At 46.1% G+C, this 24,790-nt stretch overlaps 1 protein-coding gene across 4 annotated transcripts in view; it reads left to right on the forward strand.

Annotated features, from left to right (window-relative positions):
- The window catches only part of GRIK5 (glutamate ionotropic receptor kainate type subunit 5), a 344,326-nt gene that overhangs the window by 26,311 nt on the left and 293,225 nt on the right, over nt 1-24,790 (forward strand). The window lies entirely within an intron of this gene.

Genomic DNA, 24,790 nt, shown 5'->3' on the forward strand with positions numbered 1-24,790 from the left:
GCCCTCAGTGTGGCAGGAATTTTTCCACAGCACTTTTAGGCCAAAAGTTTCTTATTGAGATACTCAGTAAAAACTATTCAAATCAGAAAATTGTGCTCACTTGCCATTCTAAGGGTCAGCTATGTTGTGGTGGACACAGGTTGCAATTTTGTTGGTCCTTAGTCGCACTGGTTTTGCGACCAGAAGAGGAGGAAAGAAGGACTGGAAAGAGTTGATAAGAGGAAGACCTGGGAGTAGGTGTGTTACAAGTGGACAGGTTGCTGTGGGAGCAGATGGAAAAGGAGGGGGAACAGGTGGAGGTAGGGGACAATGGTGACGTACACAAAGGGAGAGAGAATGTGCTAGGTACCTATACTAATGTAGACACAGATGCAAAGGTGGGGACAGAGGGGCACCTCTGGAAAGGCAGACCTATATAAACGAGGTGACAGACAAACAGAGGGGTGCCGAGACACAGAAGGAAAAAATAAACATGAGGGGGAGGAATTGAGTCAGGGGAGGAGAAGGGATAGTATTTACATTGAAATCTTCCTTCTGTCTGTACTTTGTGTGGGAAGTGTGTAATGAAAGCAAGGAAAGTGGAAGAGGGTCAGGCACCGACCAATGTATACTAATAATAACCAGTGCAACCTGTGAGAATTGCCGTGCTCTATCTTTCTATGGCTACAGGTATCGTGCTGCCCAGTCTACAAACATCCTGGCCCAAAACATTGGATTTGAGACCATACAATCTGCAGCTGCTTACCTTACGGCCCTGACAACGTGACACCTCTGTGAGCTCCCTCCCACGGCATACTGTACCACGGCACACTGTACCACGGCATACTGTACCACGGCACACTGTTTGGGAACCACTATCCTAGATCGACTGAGGCTAGCACATTGCTGCCATTTGCAATACTTTCACACAGGCATTTGTTATCTGACTTGCTGTATATTGTACAATCTATTTGGAATGGAACTAGGTAGGAAGCAGCTTGTATATTTTCACACAACCCATTAAAAATAAGTTATACTCATTTATACAAATATTGTCTTTGTGAAAATCTGCTATAACAAATCCCACTAACTTTGTGTCCTATAGTTTCTGCTAAAAAGCCCTAGGCATTAGTGGATTAAGCTGTTGGTATGGGCTGCTCTGTGGGCTGAAATACATGTGACACAAATCCAATGTGATTACGGGGCCAGTATATCATCGATAAATGGCCCAATGACCATGTGGAAACACATAGTTTATTTAACAGGCCATTTATCATCAGGGGTCCCAAATGGACCACCTGTGATACAGCAAACTCCGAAAACTGAACATTTTTGGAGTTTGTTTCTGAGAACAAGCGCCATCTTCAGATGGCGCTAGTTCTCGGATACTCAGCTCCTTCCAATGGAAAGGCGTTCCGGGGATGTGAAGAGGGATCCGAGCGGATCCCTCCGCCGCCTTCTCACTACCTCCCCGGCGGCTTTGCATGTGCGTGACCTCGGGTCACCCAAGCATAGCCGGGCCGACGGTGAGGAGGTAAGTAACGCAGCTGCTTCTGTAGCTGCGATACTAACTGAGGAGACAGCTGCTTTTTGGAGCAGCTGACCCCGCACCGGAGCAATGATGAATTGCTCCGGTGTCATGTTTCCCCCTCTGCGAGTTGGATACTTCAGTATCCCTCGCAGCGAGATCAATACCATACAGCCTCCGATGATGATTAGGCCCCTAAAGCTGATACAAAGGCGATTTTAGAATTTAGGACTTTACCAGGAGATGAGCAAACTTTTTCAGAACTGTTCAATAGAATATTTAGAACTATTTCTCATTTAGTGGAACGCAGATAACCGGCTGGCAGTAGTTGATAATTAAACTGAGTATAAAATAGACTATAAAATTATATACTATTTTATTAGTCCTAAATAAATATCAAGATAAAAGGTGTAACAGTAAAAAAAAAAACACATAAAAATATGACAAACAAAAAATTGTCTGGATCAGAATGAGCGAGTTATAATCCCAAGCATATGATAAATGTAAAGTCACGATTAAACACAAAAAGCAGCAGGCCGTCTTCCATATATTTGGATGAAATAAAAATAAGGTTCATAGATCAAAGACATAGATATCTTTAGCATCACATGACACCAAAGATATTCAAATGTGGTTATCAGTAATGAGGGATACATAGAGCCATAAAACAGCTTTCTGAGACCCATATGGGGGATGATCACTGTGCTATCATCTGAGACTTATTCTAATATGTACAAATGCAGACTGAGGGTTGGAGAGACACTGCTGGGACCTGTCACCCTGCTGACGGAACGTCTTGTGTTATACGCCTTACCCTGCCCGTGCAAACTGCTTTCTGCCACTCTGCTTATGGGCTGGTCATTATATCGGAGAACAACTTTATATTCCTGCCTAATGGTCCTAATCATCTTGTAATTTGTATCTATGATGCCATCTACCTCTTTACTGCTCTCCACGCTAGGATACCCTCAGAGATTACGTTAAAATTATGATCTGCAGCACTGTCTATGATCTATGAACCTTATTTTTTAATTTGATCCTAATACAGTACAGGTTGAGTCTCCCATATCCAAAATGCTTGGGACCAGGGGTATTTTGGATATCGGAATATTCCGTATTTTGGAATATTTGCATACTATAATGAAATATCTTGGGTATGGGACCCAAATCTGAACACAGAATGCATTTATGTTCTATATACACCTTATACACACAGCCTGCAGGTCTTTTTATACAATATTTTTTATAATTTTGAGCATCAAAAAAAGTTTTGTGTACATACAGGAAACTTATTTATGTATCATATACACCTTATACACACAGCCTAAAGGTTATCGTATACTGTATTTTAATGATTTTGTGCTTTAAAAAAAGTTTGTGTACATTGAACCATCAGAAAGCAAAGCTTTCACTTTCTCATTCATACTAAAAATATTCCGTAATTCGGAATATTCCATATTTCGGAATATTTTGGATATGGGATACTCAACCTGTATATGGAAACCGACCGGCTTTATTTTGTAATTGACCATTGCTCTGCAGTTACCCTATGCTTTGGCTTATTATTGAATCAGCTATTCTTATACAGATATTTGTATATTTTTTATGTGCTTTTTTTTTTTTACTATTATATGTTTTTAATGTCCTTTTTATTTATGTGAAATAAAACACTATATACTTTTATACTCTCTTGGTATTTTAACATCTTTTATAATTTTATATACATATATATGTTTATAAACATATATATTCTAGTAGAAAGAGGATGGCACTCCGGGTCTTTAAAGGGATAAATCGCTTTTATGGCATGCACAAAGCGCATACACTACTGTTTTCTCCTGGGGTACACAAAGCGCATACACTACTGTTTTCTCCTGGGGTACACAAAGCGCATACACTACTGTCTTCTCCTGGGGTACACAAAGCGCATACACTACTGTTTTCTCCTGGGGTACACAAAGCGCATACACTACTGTTTTCTCCTGGGGTACACAAAGCGCATACACTACTGTTTTCTCCTGTTGTACACAAAGCGCATACACTACTGTTTTCTCCTGTTGTACACAAAGCGCATACACTACTGTTTTCTCCTGGGGTACACAAAGCGCATACACTACTGTTTTCTCCTGGTGTACACAAAGCGCATACACTACTGTTTTCTCCTGGGGTACACAAAGCGCATACACTACTGTTTTCTCCTGGGGTACACAAAGCGCATACACTACTGTTTTCTCCTGGGGTACACAAAGCGCATACACTACTGTCTTCTCCTGGTGTACACAAAGCGCATACACTACTGTTTTCTCCTGGGGTACACAAAGCGCATACACTACTGTTTTCTCCTGTTGTACACAAAGTGCATACACTACTGTTTTCTCCTGTTGTACACAAAGCGCATACACTACTGTTTTCTCCTGGGGTACACAAAGCGCATACACTACTGTTTTCTCCTGGGGTACACAAAGCGCATACACTACTGTTTTCTCCTGGGGTACACAAAGCGCATACACTACTGTTTTCTCCTGGGGTACACAAAGCGCATACACTACTGTTTTCTCCTGTTGTACACAAAGTGCATACACTACTGTTTTCTCCTGTTGTACACAAAGCGCATACACTACTGTTTTCTCCTGGGGTACACAAAGCGCATACACTACTGTCTTCTCCTGGGGTACACAAAGCGCATACACTACTGTTTTCTCCTGGTGTACACAAAGCGCATACACTACGGTTTTCTCCTGGGGTACACAAAGTGCATACACTACTGTTTTCTCCTGGGGTACACAAAGCGCATACACTACTGTTTTCTCCTGGGGTACACAAAGTGCATACACTACTGTTTTCTCCTGTTGTACACAAAGCGCATACACTACTGTCTTCTCCTGGGGTACACAAAGCGCATACACTACTGTCTTCTCCTGGGGTACACAAAGTGCATACACTACGGTTTTCTCCTGGGGTACACAAAGCGCATACACTACTGTCTTCTCCTGGGGTACACAAAGTGCATACACTACTGTCTTCTCCTGGGGTACACAAAGCGCATACACTACTGTTTTCTCCTGGGGTACACAAAGTGCATACACTACTGTTTTCTCCTGGGGTACACAAAGCGCATACACTACGGTTTTCTCCTGGTGTAAAACTGGAGCATATTTTACCTTCGCAGATGCAACAAAATGCATCTACATTCTGGCATAATTTTTACGTCTGCAAAATGCATATATCTCTACATGTACAAATGTTTAGCAATGAAATACCTGTTCAGAAATCATCTCATCTGTAATCATGTGAAGGTGACTTAAAGGCACTCCTATTTTCTGTAACACCTGTATGTACATAGGACCTAATCATGGTCACTGCACAGTCTGTTTTCACTACTGTCAGCCTAGAGTCCTCCAGCAGGAATGCTGATATACACATTCCCAGTTGTAATAATAACTCAGTCCTAGTTAATCAATATGGTTGTGCATACCACGGCCATATTTGTATTCCAGCAGCGTGTCTCTTTCCCCTGCTGGAAGCGCCATGGTGAGATAGTACTTTATGGTGTTGCTATATGGCTTTTCTTAATGGTCTACCACAGACTGCTACTGTTTTACAGTGCTAATTTACTACAGCAGTAATGGACCGTTCTCATTTATTGCAGAGGGAGGAGTGCATCAGATTAGTGATCATGATAACATGAAGAAACTGTTGTTCTAAAATTGAAGCAGTTAAAAACATAGTTTTATGCGAACTTGCAGCCAAGTGAAGCAAAACGCGGCGCGGCGTTCCTGAAAGTTGTGGGTGTGCGGTGCACTTACTTACTCTTTAAAAGTATGAAATCCCTGCAGCAGTACATTGTTATATTTCAAAAAAGCAATTACAGGAAACATCGTCCATTTATTTAAAGGTTAGTAGTGTTTTTATCCTACAGGAAAATGCTTGGTATGATTTATTAACATTTCTTGAAATAATTTATTTTTAGTTGTTTCCTTTATTTTTTTGTTTAACTAAATTAAAAGTCGTAAAGGTTTACATGCATCGATTCCAGAGTGAAGTGAGCCTGAGAAAACCAGACGTAACTAAATAGCACCTTTCAGCTGCACCAATACTCCTGAAATGTGTCATCCCCAATAGTCCAGTTTATAGGTGGAAAGGGCACTTATGGTGGGTACACACTACACGATATGCTCCCTGAGCGATATCGTGTAGTGTTGTCCCCGGCAGGCTGTGCTCAATGTCGTTCATGACATTGAGCACAGCCGCTGAACGATATCATTAACGATATCGTTCAGCGCCGGGCTCTCTCCCCCATTCCCTGACATGCAGCAACCTGACGAGATCGTCAGATTGGCCTGCATGTCAGCCCGATGAACGATGATGACGAACGACCTGCGGGAACGCGCGTCATCGTCATCGTTCATCTTTTTGTGGTTAAAAATGGACGATAAAGTGGACGACTGAACGATAACTATATCGTTATCGTTCAGTCGTCCACTTTATCGCCCAGTGTGTACGCACCATTAGGGTTGTGACCAGGGGTGCTGAGAGGTGAGTTAGAAAGGTATAAAGTGCCAGTGGGCTTGGCCACACCAGGGCTTGTTGGTCACGCCCACTTAAGATGTTTAACATCGCAAATATTCATACGCTTGGTCACGTCCCCATTAGTACTGGACCTAAAATTTCTCATGACTGCCCTGGGAGGAAGAATTTAGAGAAGATGGCAGAGGTGCACTTAGGAGGGGATGGTTCTGAGTAACCAGAAACCCTCTTGAAGGATCAAAAACATTTATTTAGACAGAGACAACTTTGTCTCATCTCTCCATCTACTCGAATCTCAGGCTACAGGAAGATGGCCGAGGGGGAGCAGCTGCACATGTCCAATGACAGCAGCTTTTCCCATGCCATTGCGGAGCATCTTTTTGTCCATTCTCCTTCTCGCTCTACTAGTGTACTCTGCCCCAGTTGGCACTGTGATGGGTTCAGGTAGTGGCAGCAAGTCACACTGTGATTGCACCTGAGTACAGACTGCAGTCCAAGTCTATGTGTGGGGGAGATAGCCTGCAGAGTGTGTGTGTTGGAGCTGCAGTCCAAGTGCTCAATCCTATTAGGTGGGAGTTAGGTTCTGCAAGCCGTTCTCATGGTGAACTCGCCCTGCAAATTACAATTGCGATCCAATTCCAAACTCGTAATGAACTTTGAAAAAGGAAATTTGTGTTTTTTTGGGCAAACCCTCCTGAGCAGGTGAAAACGTAGGGAAAACGTAGGTAAAAATGCAGGACACAGTGCAGAACTTCTGGTACACCCCTCCATATGAATAATCATGCACTTGAACTACTTGTTAGTATGTATCAATGGTATATGTTCTTTTTTATTGCCTTGGAACGTATCTTTGTGATGTCTCCTTATTATCCTCTGTTACTACTTCAATAAAAACAGATTATACAAAAAGACTAATAATGCACATGAAGGGTTTGAATAGCATGATTTGGCCAATAAAGACGTCAGTTTTCAGGTGAATTTCTCTAAAAAGTGCAATGTTGGGTTAAATGATGTGGGGACAGGTATGTGGAGGTGTAAATGATGTAGGGCAGGTATGTGGAGGTGTAAATGATGGAGGACAGATATGTGGAGGTGTAAATGATGTAGGGCAGGTATGTGGAGGGGTAAATGATGGAGGACAGATATGTGGAGGTGTAAATGATGTAGGGCAGGTATGTGGAGGTGTAAATGATGTGGGGACAGGTATGTGGAGGTGTAAATGATGGGGGACAGGTATGTGGAGGTGTAAATGATGGGGGACAGGTATGTGGAGGTGTAAATGATGGGGGACAGGTATGTGGAGGTGTAAATGACGTGGGACAGGTAGTTGGAGGTGTAAATGATGGGGGACAGGTATGTGGAGGTGTAAATGATGGGGGACAGGTATGTGGAGGTGTAAATGATGGGGGACAGGTAGTTGGAGGTGTAAATGATGTGGGACAGGTAGGTGAAGGTGTAATTGTAAATAGTGCAGTTCAATGTAAAGAGGGCCTGATTCAGAGCCGGACGCTATTTGCGCTCGCTCGTTCAGAAAAAGGGGCCGGATATTTAAATTGAGCGCTCGCTCTTTGCGGTCTGACGCCTCTATGTCTGAGTGAGCGAACGAAACATGCGCTCGCTATTTTGTAAAGACGCCCCCTGGCCGCTCGCATCCTACGTCATCTCCGCTATTTATTAGATTAATCGAGTACATCGAAAGGAGTTTGAACTGCTCGCAGTGCTTGTGGTTAGATTTTCCTACCGCAATCATGTGAACAGTTCAGGCTAAGAAACAACCAAGTGACGTGGTCGATGACGTTGTTTTGTTAATTATGCACACCCTTAAAACGCCCGTTTTGACCGTTTGGCACGCCAGCGTTCGGATCACCACTCCCCGTTTTCAAGCACCTTCCCCTGTTACCACCCACAAACGCCTCATCCTGTCACTCAAATTATTTTGCGAGCTCTCGATTTCCGACCACAATGACTGGTTGGCGCATGCGCATTACGACCCATACGCATGCGCAGTTGTGCGAACATCGCTCGGAGTGAACGAGCGGCCGCTTACCAGCGGCTCTGAATCAGGCCCAGAGTTCATAGTGTTGACCCTTTGGAGCACAATCGAATCACCTTTCCAAGATTATCTTGTGTCAAGCATACTGTGCAACTCACTGCTGTGGGATGGGCCAATAGTGGATTCCCTGATAACAGCTTACACAATCATCTTGTGCTTGTTCTGTACTGTATATAACTAGATATTGTAAACTGTGTTTTATTTTGTCAGGAAGTATGGCAAGCAGCTGTAAATATCACATCGGGAGTCGGTTTCCCGTTACACCACCCTGGGGATGCGAGGAGAAATCCGACAAAAGTGCCAGACGCGCAGCTGTTTGCCGGCTTAGTGTGGCGCTAAAAGCTGCGCGCCCGGCACTTTAGTCAGAGAATGCCGGTTACTGCGCCTTAACACCCAGGTTAAGTCACGAGAACCAGCATTCTCAGACTTACCTGCTTCCCGACCAGGCAAACAGCGCATTGAACTGAATTGCTGCGGAAGCTCCCTCCTGCTCCTGTTCAACATCGCACTGAATTGAATTCGGCCCAAATGATTTTTTCTCTTTCATCCACTAGGGGACACTGGAGGTGCTTACGCTGGGGTATAGAGGAGTGGATAACTGGAGCTGGCACTTTAAAATAATCTAGAAGTGTGAAGCTCCTCCCCCTCTATGCCCCATCAGCCCTCAGTTTAGAAAATGTGCCTACTAGGAGCTGGTCACATTATGCTGTGCTCCAGCAACACATCTATTTTATTTATTTTAAGCATCTTTTACAGTCCAGTAGGTACCCTTCGCCACCTATCTAAAAGGTGGGGTCCGGGTACCTGGCGCCCTGGTGTTTTAGCAAACACCAGGAAGGAGTGCACAGGGATCATTACAAGAGCTCCTGACAGCTCCTTATCGCCACAGCTAAGTCTTCACACAAGAAGAGAAGACTGCTGACCTGCCAGAGAGAGACTACAGGGATCACGCAGTGAGTAACAAGCTGCGCATCCCCCGGCTCCTGCCCCACGCTGACACAGCATGCTGCGCTGTGTTAGGTGTGCATAGCGCAGTTAAACAGCGCTACACCTGTATGCTGTGTAAGGGAAGCCCGCTGTCGGCGCTGCCCTGCTCTAAGGGAAGCTGTGTGTACACAGCGCTACACGCGCCCCGCTGATGCACGCGGCTCCCTGCTTCTTCCCTCTCCCGTTGATACACGCGGCTCCCTGCTTCTTCCCTTTCCCCGCTGATACACGTGGGTAGCGCGGAGGGGAGGGGGGATGTGCCACATAGCAGCCATAATGGAGCCCTTAGGGCATGAAGAAGGGGGCGGAGCCTAAGCAGCGCGGGCTGTCTCTCCACTATACCCGGCAAGCGGCTGTAGTAACAGCGTGGCTGCCGTTTGTTAACTGTTTCATGCCAACATCTCTCCCTTATCCAGGAAGAGTGCAGCAGAACTGAAGGCTGGATTCCTTTGCTCCCCATTCCTGGCTACATAAGCACAGAAGGCTCTGCTACAGAGGCTGTGCATAATACACTGGGGGTGCAGGTAATCTGATCTGTGGGAAGGGAGTGGGGTGTGGCTCCTCCTCTGTGTCCCAAGCCAGCCTTCTGTTTTTCTTTACTTCTGTTATACTCTGTCCCTCTGTGTGTGGTGACTGTGTGTATCCATGTCAAACAGAACAAAGGCATCTCAAAAGATGTTTGTTTGTTCTAAGTGTAACAACAAACTAACCAAGCCACATGCTGCTGGGTCCACGTTATGTGATGCTTGTATAGCAATTGATCCACCTATGACTATTATTGCCTCACCTGCGCCTGCATGGGCCGCTGACATGGTAGGAGTAATGACGGATTTAACGTCTGAGTTAGCTGAGGCATGTAAGTCTCAGCCTCCCTGGGTTGCTGGTCTAACCAAGTCTCTTGGCACCCTGGTACAGGTTATGGGTACAGCTGTGTCCGCTCCCTCCACTTCCTTACAAGGACCGACACAAAAGCATCCTTTATCGACTGTTCTCCAGTCAGAAGAGTCTGACGAGGAATTCCTCGCTACGGAAGAGGAAGGGGAATTGAAGGAAGCGTTACAGGATGATACCCCTCTAGAGTTAGAGTCCACCTCTCCCGGGGTGGAATCTCTAATTTTGGCGGTCAGAAAAATCCTTAAATTACCTGAAGATGTTATTTCTGCATTCCAGGAGTGTGAATTATTTCATTAACAACCAAAGAGCTCGGCGGTTTTTCCGTTCTCACTGCATCTTCAACAGCAGCTCTCAGTGGCCTGGAAACAACCGGATAAACTGTTCCAAATTCCGCGCCGGTTTCCTTCTAGCTACCCTTTTCCATCATCCATGATGGAGAAGTGGGAAACGCTCCCTCCAGTTGATGCGTCCGTCTCCCGTCTCTCTAAGAAAACAGCACTCCCAATACCGGGAGCCACAGTACTAAAAGATCCTTCGGATTGTAAATTGGAGACAACGCTAAGATCTATTTATACTGCAGCGGGTGCTCAGCTTAGGCCCACCCTTGTTACTGCTTGGGTTAACAAGGCTGTGGTTTGCTGGGCTGACCAGTTGATTACAGGTTTGGACTCTGGTACTTCCAGAGCAGAGTTACGCCTACTAGCAGAACACATCCGTGAGTCTGCAGTTTTCCTGGGAGAAGTGTAAAAAATTATTAGTCAGATTAGTGCTCGCATATCTGCTTCTGCTCTTTTCGGGCCGCAGAGCCCTCTGGTTGCGCGCCTGGCAGGCGGACGCAGAATCCAAGCGTGCGGTGGAGGGTTTACCATTCAATGGCGACATGCTGTTTGGCCCGGAATTAGAAAAATGGATATCCGAGGCCACGGTGGGGTAAAGCTTCCTTCCTCCCGTCAACTGCACCGGCTCCCAGAAGAGCTTACGCTGGACCTTCGTTTCATTCCTTTCGTGCGCCACATTCCTTTCGTGGGAGAGCCAGAGGGCCTCCCTCCCAAGCAAGAGGCAACAGAGTAGAGGCCGCCCACACACGGTTGCACTTAGACAGGAGCCTAAGCCAGCTGAAAAACAGGTGGCATAATGGTCTTCCGTCCCACCTGGGACCACCTACAGTGGGAGCCCGCCTGCAAAGATTTCAACAAGTTTGGAACCAGATGTCTCCAGAACCATGGATCCGCAGACTAATTTCCTTGGGGTACCGAATAGACTTCGAGGTGCCCCCTCCACCTCGGTTCTTCACTACAAGTCTGCCAATACCTGAAGACAAGGCCAGGGTTCTACAGGAGGCTATCCAGTCTCTAGTAGTATCATCTGTGCTAGTTCCGGTTCCAGAACATCAACGAGGTATGGGGTTTTACTCTAACCTGTTTGTAGTACCCAAACCGGATGGATCGGTCAGGCCCATCTTGAACCTCAAGTCATTGAACCTGTATCTGAAGATGTATCGGTTCCAAATGGAGTCTCTGCAGTCAGTTATTGCGAGCTTGGAACCAGGAGAGTTCCTATTATCCCTGGATATCACGGATGCCTATCTCGACGTTCCCATCTGGGAACCACATTCCAACACGGTTGGATAATAAACTTCAAGAAGTCAAATCTCAATCCGTCCCAGAAGCTCCTGTTTCTGGGCATGATCTTAGATACGGCATCACAGAGGATCTTCCTTACAATAGACAAAACCCGGGATATCCGGTGGTTGGTTCAGCTGCTCCTCAGACCAAAGAAGGTGTCCCTCCTTCTTTGTCTGCGTCTCCTGGGGAATATGGTAGCGGCCTTCGAGGCACTACAGTTCAGGCAATTCCACTCCAGGGTGTTTCAGCTGGACCTACTAACACAGGGGTCAGGGTCTCATCTGCTTCTACATCGACAGATCTGTCTGAGCCCAGCTACTAGAGTGACCCTTCTCTGGTGGACGCAATCCAACAATCTTTTAACGGGCCGGAGGTTCAGACAGCCTTGGATGGGGAGCAGTAGTCCTCGATTATCACTTTCAGGGTCGATGGTCCCCTTTAGAACAAAAGTGGCCCATAAATGGGTTGGAACTCAGAGAGATTTACAATGCTCTGATAGAAGCAACAGAGTTTCTAAGAACTCGTCTGGTAAGAGTTCAGTCCGACAACGCTGATGGGGCATAGAGGGGGAGGAGCTTCACGCTTCTAGATTATTTTAGTGCAAGCTCCAGTTATCCACGCCTCTATACCCCAGCGTAAGCACCTCCACTGTCCCCTGTGGAATCAGAGAAAAGGATTTACCGGTAGGTACCAAAATCCCATTATTTTGCTTTTCTAGTGACTGAATAAACATTTAAGCACATTCTGATCTACAGCTCACAGCAGGCCCCTCCGTCTCTTACCCCTGACCTGTTCTCTGTGTGTGAATCTGCAGCCTGTGTACTAAATATGGTAACCTAAGTCACTGTAATTAGCAGCGCTTCCATAGTCCGGTGAAAAGGCGCCAACACAACTGCCAGGATTAATGTACATGATGCAGCTGAGAGATGTGGATTTTGAGATTCCTGCGAGCCCACTGAAGGAGTCTTTGGTATTAGCAATGTAATTATTATTTGTTTATAAAATCCAATATTGTGTTTAGTGCCGCAACTTCCCCAGAGACAGTTTAAAGGACACGGCACAGAGGGCTTGGGCATGTTTGCATGGCTGTCATTTTCGCAGCTGTCATTCCAGGCATCTTCTGCACAATGTTACAGGATGACTTGGGGGTTGGGCATCTGTTTGGGTACAGAGAGTCCTGAGTGTGCAGGATCAGTACTAGACACATTCACTTTATCTCTTGCTGGATAGGAGCTGCAGAACTGCTAATTGCATGATTTTCCATGGCCTCCCAGGACTGATAGAATAGAGAGCCTTATGAAACGGTGGTCACAGAACATTACAATGCAGACACTGAGTGATGATCGTATATGGGGCTGCCAGGGTGCATCCTATATTTTATGTGCTATAGAAGACTGTCCAATATTATTGACCCGTATGACCAGGTCATGCACTGTCTATGCTATACAGACCGTATCAGGATTTCTTTATAAATCTCCTATTAGAGCTGTATATGCCTTATAGACGAACTAGGCACATGCCTGGGGAGCACTGCCCGGGAGGCACAAAAGAAGTGGTTTTATTACTTTATTATTTATTACCAGTTATTTATATAGTGTTCACACATTTCACAGCGCTTTATAGAGAATATTGGCCATTCACATCAGTCCCTGCCCCAGTGGAGCTTACAATCTATATTCCCTATCACGCATACTCACACATGGACACACTAGGGTTAATGTTGGGAGCCAATTAACCTGCCATTCTATTTCGATTGTGGGAGGAAACCGCAGTACCCGGAGGCAGGGCCGGTTCTAGACATTGTGGAGTTCAGGGCGAAAGTTCCCAGTTGCGCAACCCCCTGCCCCTTTGCAAAAAAAGAAAAAGGCTTTTATAGACTGTGGCCGGCGTGACCAATCAGGGTGGGGGCCACAATTCATCACACTTTGGTGGCGTGCCCAGCACTTACTCAGATGCTGGGCTTCCCCCAAGCTCTCCCCTCACGATGAGTAATTGCTGCACGCAGTAATTCACCTTATACAGTAAAGCCCTGTATAACACATTATTGCAGACGCAGTAATGCCCTTTATAATACATTGTAGGAGCTGCTCTTCAGTAGTATATGGGTATGTAAATGAGACTGACTCCGGTAGTCAGTGTCAGTCTCTATTGGTAAATGGTACCTGGGTATGTGTAGGAGCCTGTCTCTATTGGTAAGTGGTACCTGGGTATGTGTAGAAGCCGGTCTCTAGTGGTGAGTGGTATGTGGGAATGTGGAGGAGTCTGCCTCCAGCAGAAAAGGGTATAGAGGTAGGTGGCTAAGCCTGCCTCCAGTGGCGAGTGGTACCTGGAGGAGCCTACTGCCTCAGTGGTAAGGGGTACATTGGTTATGTTACCCCCAGTGGTAAGGGCTACAGGTGTATAAAGATACCTCTCGGCAGGAAGGGGTACCTGCCTGGGTATGTTGCTGAGCTTGCCTCCATTAGCGAATGGCAGCTGGTATGGATGAGAGGCACATGTTGCAGAGCCTGTGTCTCTAATGGGTATGTTGCAGAGCCTGTTGCCCCCATTGGTAAGGGCTATTATTATTTATTAACAGTTTCTTATATAGCGCAGCAAATTCAGTTGCGCTTTACAATTGAATCAAGATTAACATTATACTGGGTTGTAAAAGACATACATACATGACATACATAAGGGTAAGAGGGCCCTGCTCGCAAGCTTACAATCTATAGATAGAGGTTATGCTGCAGAGCTTGCTGCCCCAGTGGCAAGAGCTATAGAATTATGTTGCAGAGCCTGCTGCCTCAGTGGTAAGGGATACCTGGGTACGTTGCGGAGTCTGCCTCCATAAGCAAGTGGTACCTATGTATGTGGAGGAGCCTGCTTCTCATGAGAAGGGGTCTTGTGCGCTGGGGAGCTTGCTGCCAGCAATGGTACTTGCCTCAATGCCCACAAGCTGGGGCAGGTAGGTGTATGGTCCGGTGGCGTCATTGTGCCTCGCTGTGGGGCTTGCGCACGCGCAGTGCGGCCGCTGCGCGCACGCAGGGCCTAAACATCGACTCGGTTGCGAGCGCTCAGCGCTTGCGACCGGGTCTGAATGAGGGCCATAGTCCTCCTTGCTTACATACATAGTCCTCCTTATTTACATACAGTCCTCCTTACTTATATACAGAGTCCTCCTTACTTACTTACATATAGTCCTCCTTACATACATTATTATTATTATCATTTATTTATATGGCGCCACAAGTGTTCCGCAGTGCCTTACAAAGTACATAGACAAAAAAGTAACCATTGACTTACAATACAATACAATACAATACAGGACAGGACATGGATAAACAATGCTATTTTAGTGACATTAACGCCCGCATAAGCAGCCAAGTGTTAGTTGCCCTAGTGGCTAGTAAGAGATAAATTAAATTACAGTAGGGAGAAGCACAAGAGGGTAGAGGGCCCTGCTCGAAAGAGCTTACATTCTTTAAGGGAGGGGAAGACAAACAGGAGTGACACAGAATGGGGTGGGCCGGGAGAAAGGAAGATGTAGCAGCAAGTTAGGATGAGAGCTGGAAGGCTTTAATGAAGTAGTGGGTCTTAAGAGCTTGTTTGAAAGATGGTAGAGAGGTGCAGAGTCTGATCGGGAGAGGGAGGGAGTTCCAAAGGTGAGGAGCAGCACGGGCAAAGTCTTGGAGGCGGGAGTGGGAGGAAGTAATCAATTGGCATGAAAAGCGGCGTGTATTAAGTGAATGAAGAGGGCGGACAGAAGAGTGAAGGGAGATTAGATCAGAGATGTAAATGGGAGAGGAATGGGTGAGGGCTTTGTAAGTGAGTGTAAGAGCCTTGAATTGGGTTCTGAAAGGGAATGGGAGCCAGTGGAGGGCTTGCAAAAGAGGGGAGGCAGATGTAGAGCGTTTGGAGAGGAAGATGAGCTGAGCAGCAGCATTGAGCACAGACTGGAGAGGAGAGAGATGGGATTTGGGGAGGCCAGCTAGGAGAAGGTTACAGTAGTCCAGTCTGGACATGACCAGTGAATGTACAAGGGTTTTGGTAGCATCCTGGGTGAGAAAGGGTCTGATCTTGGAAATATTCTTGATATGGAAACGACAGGACTGTGAGAGGTTCTGAATGTGTGGTTTAAAGGAGAGGGAAGAGTCCAGGATGACTCCAAGACAACGCACTTTGGGGCTAGATGAGATAGTAATGCCATCTATTAATAAAGAAATAGTGGGACATGATGTTATGTGGGAGGGTGGGAAGACTATCAGCTCAGTCTTAGACATATTAAGTTTGAGAAATCGCTGGGACATCCAAGAAGAGATAGCAGAGAGACAGTTGGAGATACGAGTCAGTAAAGAGGGGGAAAGATCAGGTGAGGAAAGGTAGATCTGAGTATCATCAGCATAGAGATGACAATGGAGGTCAAAAGAGCTGATGAGTTTACCTAGAGAAGACGTATAGAGAGAGAATAGGAGAGGTCCAAGAACAGAACCTTGGGGAACACCTACTGTAAGAGGCTGTGGGGGGGAGGAGTCGCCATGAGAGGAAACAGAGAAGGAACGGTCAGAGAGGTAGGAGGACAGCCAGGAGAGAGCAGTGTCACGTAGACCAAGGGAGTGAAGTATATGCAGCAGTAGAGGGTGGTCCACAGTGTCAAAGGCAGCAGAGAGATCAAGGAGAATGAGCAGTGAGTAGTGGCCCTTGGATTTGGCAGCAAGGAGGTCGTTGCTGACTTTTGTGAGGGCAGTTTCAGTGGAGTGGAGAGAATGGAAGCCAGACTGAAAAGGGTCAAGGAGGGAGTGGGAGGAAAGAAATGTGGTGAGGCGGTTGTAAACAATACGCTCAAGGAGTTTGGAGGCAAAAGGGAGGAGAGAGATTGGACGGTAGTTAGAGAGAATGTTAGGATCAAGGTTAGGTTTTTTAAGAATGGGGGAAACACGGGCATGCTTGAATGCAGAAGGAACAGTGCCAGATGAGAGGGAGAGATTAAGGAGGTGGGCAAGATGGGAGCAGGCAGAAGGAGAGAGGTAGCGGAGGAGGTGGGAGGGGATAGGGTTGAGAGGAGAGGTGGAAGGGGGGGAGGACTGGATAAGGGCCTTAACTTCCTCTCCAGTCACAGGGGAGAAGGATGTCAGAGTCTGTAAAATGGATGGGGAGGGGTGATCCGGGAAAGGAGGAGGTGGAGAGCTGGGGGACTGGTTGGATATGATGTCCTGACGTATGGAATCAATTTTAGATGTGAAATAGGTAGCAAAGTCAGTGGCAGAGAGCAAGGAGGGGAGACGAGGAGGGGGTGGACAGAGGAGGGAGTTGAAGGTGGAAAAGAGACGCTGGGGATTTGAGGACAGGGAGGAGATGAGATTATTGAAATATGACTATTTAGAGAGGGAAAGGGCAGCACTGTAGGATGACAGCATGAATTTGAAATGGAGAAAATCTGCCTGGGAGCGTGATCTTCTCCACTGTCGCTCGGCGGTTCATGAACATTTTTGCAGGTATCTGGTGCATTTGGAATGCCAGGGTTGAGGTGTGAATTTGCGAGGGTGAGTAGTGATCGCCGGAGCAACAGAGTCAAGAGCAGAAGTAAGGGAGGCATTGTATAGGGAAGCAGCTTGTTCAGCGCAGGAGAAAGAGAGGATAGGGGAGAGAAGTGAGTCAAGTAGGGAAGAAAAGAAAGCAGTGTCGATGGCTTCAATGTTACGCTTAGTGATGGTGGCTTTCGGAGGTAGTGGAGGGGAAGGAGAGAGGGATAGGTTAAAAGAGAGGATGTGATGGTCAGAGAGGGGGAATGGGGAATTGGAGTAAGCAGAAATATCACAACGGTGAGTGAATACCAGATCAAGCAAATGCCCACTCGCATGGGAGGGTGAGGAGGTCCATTGGGAGAGACCAAATGAGGAAGTGAGGGTGAGTAGTTTGGAGGCAGCAGATTCTGTGGGGATATCAATAGGAATATTGAAGTCACCGAGGATAATAGAGGGAAGGTCTGAGGAGAGAAAGTGAGTGAGCCAGGAAGCAAAGTTGTCAAGGAACTTGGAGGGAGGGCCAGGGGGACGGTAGATGACAGCTACTCTGAGGTGTACTGGTTGGAAGAGGCGTATAGCATGAACTTCAAATGTGGAGAATGTAAGGGATGGTTCTGATGGTATATGTTGGTATGAGTAACCAGGGGATAGAAGGACCCCAACACCACCACCATGGCGACCCCCAGGCCTGGGGGAGTGGGAGAAGGTGAGGCCCCCATAAGAGAGAGCTGCAGGAGAAGTGGTGTCAGAGGGTAAAATCCAGGTTTCAGTAATGGCCAGGAGATTCAGGGAGTTGGAGATGAAAAGGTCATGGGTGGGGGCCAGTTTGTTACAGACTGATCTGGCATTCCAGAGGGCACAGGATAGAGTGACAGAGTTGATAGGAGAGATGTGAATGAGATTATCAGGGTTGCAATAGCGTGGAGGTGAGAATACTTTGGGAGACCGATATGAATAGAGTGTAGGGATCGTGCGTGCTCCTGTGCTAGGAGGGGACCCTGTAGGAAGTGGGCAGGGAGGGAAGTTAAGGAGACGTGAATGAAAGTGGGGGGAAGTGAAAGGGAGATAAGTAAGGGAGGAGAGATTACCAGTGGGGTAGTAGGATCCTTGGGGGGTATAAGAGAAAGAAAATGGAGTAATGGGAGAAGAGGGGGAGGAAGGCAGAGAGAGAAGGGGAGATAGGAGGAGGTGGAGGAGAGCAGGGGGAAAGGATAGAGGTGGAGTCAGAGGGCAGAACAAAAGATTAGTTAGAAACTGAGTGAAGGGAGGAGACAACATGGTCATGGTAACAATGAGGTACAGTGTCAGCACAACAAAAATATATTATAGAGTTTAGAAAAAGTGGAGATAAGATGGGAGCAGAAATTGAATATTAGCGTAGAGAGTAGCAGTAGCTAGATCATGTAAGACTAGACCAAAGAGCTAATGTAAAAAAACATTATTACAGAGTTAAGCTGATATTAACAGTATTCAGTAAGATTATCTGTTAAGGACAGAGGCAGCACAAATAGTAGCAAGTGATGGCCAGAGTTTGTGTAGCAACCAGAGTTCAGTTTTGAAAGTCCAGGTTGTGCAGTCAGCAGGAGTTTGTAGCAGTGAGATTTTAAAATCACCTTTGTTGATTGTTTTTCTCCAAATCTAGATTAGGTTTTTAGAAGTGCAGATCGGTTGTTTCCCTTCTGTTCCACTTCGGTTCAACGCTGGTGTAACGCTAGTATTAATTTTAAAATGCACTTTTGAATGGAGCAATTCCAGCCAGGCTATTCCAGCCTACTAATGACCAATATGTAGGAGACCTGGCATGTTAAATTACTGATTGCTTACAAGCCCAGCACCCTCCCACTAATATGGCTAGCAATAAATTGAGTTAAACAAACACACAGCACATACCACTAGGCTAATAACAGGCTCAATGAGCTAACTAACAAAGAAACTAAAAACATCAAACTAATATACTATGCAGTGATATGCTAAATAACATTGCTTATCTGCAAAAGTCTGAGACTTGTAGTCCGTTACCTAAGTTCACAGCCTGGCCAATATATATTCAGTATATTCAGTATGGCAAAAGTCTGAGATATAGTCCTCTTTACATACAGTCCTCCTTACTTACATACACAGTCCTCCTTACATACAGTCCTCCTTACATACATACTACATACAGTCCTCCTTACTTTCAGACAGTCCTCCTTACATACATACTACATACAGTCCTCCTTACTTACATACATACATACATACTACATACAGTCCTCCTTACTTGCATACAGTCCTCCTTACTTACATACATACTACATACAGTCCTCCTTGCTTACATAGAGTCCTCCTTACTTGCATACATACTACATACAGTCCTCCTTACTTACATACATACTACATACAGTCCTCCTTGCTTACATATAGTCCTCCTTACTTACATATAGTCCTCCTTACATACATACAGTCCTCCTTACTTACATAAGTCATTCATACATACAGTCCCCCTTACTAACATAAGTCATACATACATACAGTCCTCTTACTTACATACAAGCATACGGTCCTCTTGTATGATTCCAAGAGACAGCACATGATGGCATATCTGTATCACTAATACCCCTTTCACATTGCCAAAATAACCCGGGTTACTCCCGGGTTGTTGCCTGGTCGACCCGGGTCGACGTACTTTTTAAATGCACGAAAATGAAAAACCTGGGTCGACCGACCCGGTATTTCAACCCGGGTTAAAAGAAGGGTTAAACACTGGTCGGACCCAGGTTATTTGGCTCTTTAAATGGTACAGACCCGGGATATTCAACCCGAGTCTGAGAAATTAGTGGTGATTGGCTTTTTCCAGTCAGCTGACCAGTAATGGAGTTGCTGCGGATCAGGAGGCATGAGAAAGAAATATGTAAACAGAAACTGGCACTGTCAAGGATGCGATAAGTTATCGCAACATCAGCAAAATGTGGGCTGCATCTGTGACATGTGCTCTGTCAGCCATGATTGCTGCACTGCAAGCATTCCCCAGCCCCTCCTTTTTCTTTACTGAAAAGTCATCATAATTGTGAGCCAATAAAATCCTTTAAAAATTACATCACACTGTTTTAACATGGGCAACCCAGGTTGAGTTAAAAGGCACCAAATCTGCAATAACCCGGGAATAACCCGTGTTAGTAAGGCGATGTGAAAGGCCCTGACCCGGTTCTGATCTGGGTCGAACCCGGGTTCAAAACCCGGGTCCGACCCGTGTTTGCGATGTGAAAGTGGTATAACAGCCCCAATAAGCCATACTGCCACCCTGACTGATGTGTTGGGAGAGCCTGCTACTAATAATACAGTGTTACTAGCAGGAAGCTGCCAGGCTCGGCTAATGCTGCTACCAGCTACTCACCTGTCAGGATAAAGGATGCTCCAAATCATGCACTGATCACCGGAGAAGCTCTAAGATCAGCAGAAATGTCTGCACTCACTCCTTACAGTATACGGACTCCCCCCTCCAAAGTGTTACCTGCTGAGGGCTTCTCTCCAACTTGCCGGCAAACCTCTCTCAAGAGCAGCAGTGCAGCAATCTATTACACTGGTCTGAGGCAGGCTGTTTAATGGATAAGGTCACCAAGCCTGCGCTCCTCGGGCCAGCACAGTGGTGTCGTGAGTAGCTGGCTGCGGCTACGACCTGCTGCAGCCTCCAATACTTTTTTTATTTTCTTATATGGGGGACTTGGCAACGGCCCTGTTAGCCCGCCCCCAGAACCATCCCTGCCCGGAGGAAACCCATGCAAACATAGAGAGAACATACCAACTCCACACAGTTAATGCCTTGGTGGGAATTGAACTGAAGACCTCAGTAGCATGAGGCGGTAATTCTACTCTTTACTTCATCCATTAATCCATCCGGTAATTTGCCAGACTACCCTGTTTTCAATGTTCTAGATTATCTTTTGCCCACATCCTGATTATTGTAGGATATATATGGTTATTGGTTAACGACAACATGTCGGAACAAGGAACAGCTGTGATTAATGATCAATCATTGTTCTGTTAATTACTGTTCTAGTTAATAAATATTTGGGTTCCCCAGATTCCTAAAGAGAAATAATACCTGTCACTAAATCACCTGTCTGCACTATAAGCAGGACTAATAAACAATTGTGTACTTTGCAAAGATGACTTATGTTAAAATTCTCAGACTGGGGCCATTGAATGCTCAATGATGAACGAGGAATTTTAAATTAACATTGCATTCTCATACAGGTTTTGCAAAACTTTTATTAGAGTTGACACGCCATACTCTATCATCAAGCAGCTTGTGTGTTATTCCTTAACTACTTCAAGTTTCCATAGTAACGTGGTGTTTACAGCAATAGAAAATGGGTGACATTTCTGAATACCTGGAGTGAGTAGAGATATTATTCACAGTCATAATTATGGCAATCTCCATTCATTCCTGTCACCTGTCAGAGTGTTGCTTTGCTCTACTTCGAGACTAATGATTGGATTAGTAGTTGGTTGCAACTGCATGAGCACATCATAACTCTGTGCATTATGTAAAACGTGCGGCGCTGCCGATGTATACAGCTTACACCAGTATTTTGAGCTGCATGTATTTAACACTTCTGGCCTGCTGTAGCGGGTCAGTGGTGCCGACACCCATGTACATTCTGTAGATGTTTCGGTGATGCAAGTCACTCACGCCTACCCTCTCATGCGTGTATTTAGAAGCCTATTTCTCATTACTTATGAGCCCATCAAAGATGCCGAAACACTAGTTTACGTATGGTTTAAGTAATGGGCCTTATTCATTATTAGGTACCCCATGTGGCCTCCCCGTACCCAGCAAACTCAAAGTTTTTGCCGTTTGACTGTGGGAAGCTACGCCATCTTCAGATGGCACTGGTCCCCAGAGCACAGCTCCTTTATGGGAAAGAAGTCTGGGTTGAAAAGATGGGCCCATTTGGATCCCATCACCCCCTACTGCCCTGCACATCCTACTGCAGTGCGCATACATGAACTAAATTCACAAATGTGCACTAACACTGCCGGGTCAGATCTGCCGCTGCTGCTAATTAGTGGTGAAATCGGCTATGTTAGGGACCACGGGGACAGCAGCTATCTTGATAAGCTGCCCTTGCACTGGAGCAATACAGAACAGCGCTAATAGTAATTTATCTGCCAACGCAACTTGCAGTGAGATGAATGCATAATTTGGGGGAGGCTTTAGGCGGGGGCATATTGATGAATATATTCCTCTTAGAATTACATGCATATCTACTAATGGTATTTTTGTTGCCGACACAAGGTAGTTGCAAGGCCCAAGCATGTATTGTGTCTGTTCTGTCCGTGCTGACAGGCATTTAGCTACAATGCAGCGCTATAATACGGGTTGCTTTATTTATCTTGCGTTTGGTTGTGTTTGTCATAATATGGGTAACTAAAATGTGTTCTATTATTATATTAACATGTATTGTAATATGACCAGCCTCAAATAAACCATGAGCCCCCCCACATTCCACACATGGGGGGCTCATGTTTGCCTTGTAAATGTCCAAGGCGAATGCAGTGAAGTGTTGGATTACAAAATACCCAGCACTGCGGCTCATTCTGGTCTCCTCTGCTTAATGCTGGCTGTGACCTTCTGGCAATAATTTGCCTTGGTTCTCCCCTCCCATATACTGTATTTATAATTCCCCTACCTGATCAATAGCACCAAGCACAGAGAGATGCTCACATAGTGTGCAAAAATCCATACCGCTCAGCACTTGTCTGGCCTGACGTATGAGGAGACCAAGCCAGGAGGTGGCACCTGTCCCTGCTCCCACTAATAGATGGTCCATCGTGCCCATTGTACTGAAGGCACTGATATACTGAAACTGTCCCATCCCCAACCAGGCATGGTTTATCCTTTGCCACGCTGTGCCGACCCCTCGCTATCACACAGGGCCGGCTCTAGGGGTGTTCGACCTGAGCGGTTGCACAGGGGCGCCACCCATAGAGGGCGCACCCCACCGCCAACATCCAGATTTCAGCAGGACATTACTGTCCCGCTGTTCCACCTGTGGGCTGAAGTGGTTGGGGACCCCCACTGCCGCAGTGGTTGGGGACCCCCCACTGCCGCAGCAGTGCGGTGGTGCCGGACCCCGGAGACTCTGAATGGATGCTGCTCACATGTGCGCGGGTTCCATTCAGTGACGGGAGAGGGCCGGGGGAAGCCCAGCTAGTGAGGCTCCCCCCAGCCTGACGTTATTTGTAGGAGGACATGCCTCCTAATAACGTCACATAGGGGGTGTGGCCTATGGTAAATAGGCCACACACCCATTTTCGGTCACGAGCTGGAGGGGGCCGGCACAGGGTGCTCCAACCCCTGGTGCCGGCCCTGCTATCACAGGTAGACTAGCAGGAGAAGAGATAGATGAGCTGCGAGGGCTCGGTATAATTGTTAAACATTAACAATGTCAATTTTCATTATATTGATATGGTCATAATGTCAGCACTGAGCTTGTCGACATGATAATGTTGTCATTGACCAGGTCTCCATTCAGCATGTTGATACTGATGCTATGTCAAAATTGAACACTCTAACGCTAACCTATAACACCAGCCCTAATCCTAATGGCAGCCCAAAGCCTAATGGCAATACTAACCTGAACCCTAGCCCCATGGAATGTCATCATTATGACAATGTTAAGATTCCAATGTCAGCATTCGTTTTTGCAGGTGTCAACATTAATATTGTAATTTTTAACCATGAGACATGGTGACTGCATACCAGTTACGAAAAGACATCTGGGTCCACTTGGCCCTATGAACAGCCCGTCGTTCACCACTGATGTAAATATAAAATACAACCAGAATTTCTTTGTTCTCAAAACCTGTGATAGTTATTAGTGGAAATGTTGAGCAGCAAAGATTACGATCTACAAGGGGTAACAGAAGGGGGTCTATTTATCTACACTTAATGTTCATTTTCACCTGCTTTTGTAAAAATTTTCATCTGCAATTGTAAAAATTAAGTTTTCGGCCATTCATCAAGAAGGTAAAGCAGGAGATATCACCGATAGATCCTACTTACCATCATCTCGTGGAATGGCCCGCTGTCCCCATACACTAGTATCACAGATATCCCATGCTTACCTTTCTCTCCCGGAATGGCCCGTTCTCCCCATACACTAGTATCACAGATATCTCCTGCTTACCATTATCTTGCGGAATGGCCCACTATCCCCATACACTAGTATCACAGATATCCCATGCTTACCTTTCTCTCCCGGAATGGCCCATTCTCCCCATACACTAGTATCACAGATATCCCCTGCTTACCTTTCTCTTCCGGAATGGCCCGCTGTCCCCATACACTAGTATCACAGATATCTCCTGCTTACCTTTATCTTGTGGAATGGCCCACTATCCCCATACACTAGTATCACAGATATCTCCTGCTTACCTTTCTCTCCCGGAATGGCCCGCTGTCCCCATACACTAGTATCACAGCTATCTCCTGCTTACCTTTCTCTCCCGGAATGGCCCGCTGTCCCCATACACTACTATCACAGATATCTCCTGCTTACCTTTATCTTGCGGAATGGCCCACTATCCCCATACACTAGTATCACAGATATCTCCTGCTTACCTTTCTCTCCAGAAATGGCCCACTGTCCCCATACACTAGTATCACAGATATCTCCTGCTTACCTTTCTCTCCCGGAATGGCCTGTTC

This window comes from Taudactylus pleione, unplaced genomic scaffold (genome assembly GCF_031769625.1).
Source record: "Taudactylus pleione unplaced genomic scaffold, aTauple2 ptg000572l, whole genome shotgun sequence".
NCBI lineage: Eukaryota > Metazoa > Chordata > Amphibia > Anura > Myobatrachidae > Taudactylus > Taudactylus pleione.